The following is a 1,926-nucleotide window of genomic DNA, read 5'->3' on the forward strand; positions in this document are numbered from 1 at the left end:
CACCCACCCATCCCTTCCCCTAGCAGCCCAGGGAGGCTGACTCACAGCCCTGGGAGCATTTTGAGCGGAATGGTCATTTCAGGCCATCGAGTCCATGCTCCTGGCTTCAGTAGCTGTTGTGTCCTTGTCAGCCGACCCTAAAATCTTACAAGCACATGAAGACAAGGAAAGGACAGGACAGCCAGTTTCTGAAACACATTTTTACCCTTTTGCCCCAAGCGGACAAAGCTGGGACGTAAGCAGGTTGACAACACTACTCCAGCGATTACTGCCCCGGTATATCCAGCCCAGGCGTGGGACTAGATCCTCATATACATTATGTCATGTGTTCCTCTCGGGGGCCTCTGGCTGGGAGTGTCTCCCTCATTTAGGAGGCCAGGACGCTGGACACGGAGTCACTTGCTGGAGGCAAGGCTGCTGACCGTGTGAGCAAGGGGAACATAGCAACGTCGGAAATACTTAACATGGCAGATTTTTAGTCCCCCCAAAAAGCGTGTACTGTAAATCATGTCAGGGGAAACTACGCCAGGGCTCAGAGTAGCCAAGTAGGAATTGATCTAGATTTTGCTTTTCATCTTGGTTGTCAGAATGTCCTAGAGAACCTTTGCCTTTATTTCACCCCAACAGCAGGGGGCCAAGATTCATGATGACAAGGTAGTGGATTTTCCCAGGTGGTGAGAATTAGAATGACACTTCTGACACTTACTGTGTCTCGTTTTCTGAGGCAAGGCTCTCCCACGGGCCGTCACCACCACAGTCACTGCCCAGGACCCCACAGAAACAATTCAGCGCCCAGGGTTTGGGGGAAGTCCAGGGCCAGAGAGAAGATGAAAACATAATACAGAGAAGCAGTGGTCGCCCTGCGCCTGGGAAGGAGACAAGAACTTGCTATTTATGTAGTATTTTAAGAAGTTCCTTGAAGGCCTAGCGAGGCTGGAGAGAATCAGGAAGTTGGCAGAGTGAAAGTCAGAGGTGAAACTAACTGTCTGGAATTACCTAGCAGGGTGGGGAGCTTTTAAAAATGTGGACGCCTTGCTGTGACCCTCCCACTGCCCAATCTCCCATTGTCATCAGTAATGCCCTTTAGTCATTGCAGCTCAGCTAGTGGCTTACAGGTTCTGGACTAGACTTCCCAAAGTGGGTGTATCTTAGGGGGTGTCCGACCCCAGATTCTTGGTGTACTAGTCATGGCTCTGGCGCTGATTTTGGCAAGAAACACAGTCTTATACACCGAAAGAGGAATAATACTTTACTTAAAATATATACAAAATTATTACTTTGAAACATATATATTACTATCCAACATACATCAAATAACACTGATTGATGTAAATTTTGGTACCTTCATTCGTTCAGTTTTGTGATTTCTCTTTTACACGAGGCTCCTATAGAATGTTCTCTTAAATGCCCACCGGAGGGGAGGTGCCCAGAGGCCTGGTCCCCGTGGTGGTCTGGCTGTGCCCTTGGACACCACTGAGGCTGTGCAACTCTGCCTCGTGGCAGGCACTCGCGACACAGAAGTGAGGGGACCCACCTCAATCAATCACATGCCATTGACCATCTTCAACCAATCTCTGTGTCTCTTCTCTCTTGTCTGTCTCCCTCTCCTCTCTCTCTGTCCCCCTCACTCTAGGTATACAGTGGTCTGGGGGGTCTGGGCCTGGGTGTAAAAGGAGGGTGAAGTTGGTGAGAAAAAGTGACAATTACTGGGGGCTTCCCTGGTGGCGCAGTGGTTGGGAGTCCGCCTGACGATGCAGCGGACGCGGGTTCGTGCCCCGGTCCGGGAGGATCCCCCATGCCGCGGAGCGGCTGGGCCCGTGAGCCACGGCCGCTGAGCCTGCGCGTCCGGAGCCTGTGCTCCAGCAACCGGAGAGGCCACAGCAGTGAGAGGCCCGCGTACCGCAAAAAAAAAAAAAAAAAAAAAAA

The sequence above is a fragment of the Lipotes vexillifer genome, unplaced genomic scaffold, assembly GCF_000442215.2.
Source record: "Lipotes vexillifer unplaced genomic scaffold, Lipotes_vexillifer_v1.1 scaffold777, whole genome shotgun sequence".
In the NCBI taxonomy this organism is placed as follows: Eukaryota; Metazoa; Chordata; class Mammalia; order Artiodactyla; family Lipotidae; genus Lipotes; species Lipotes vexillifer.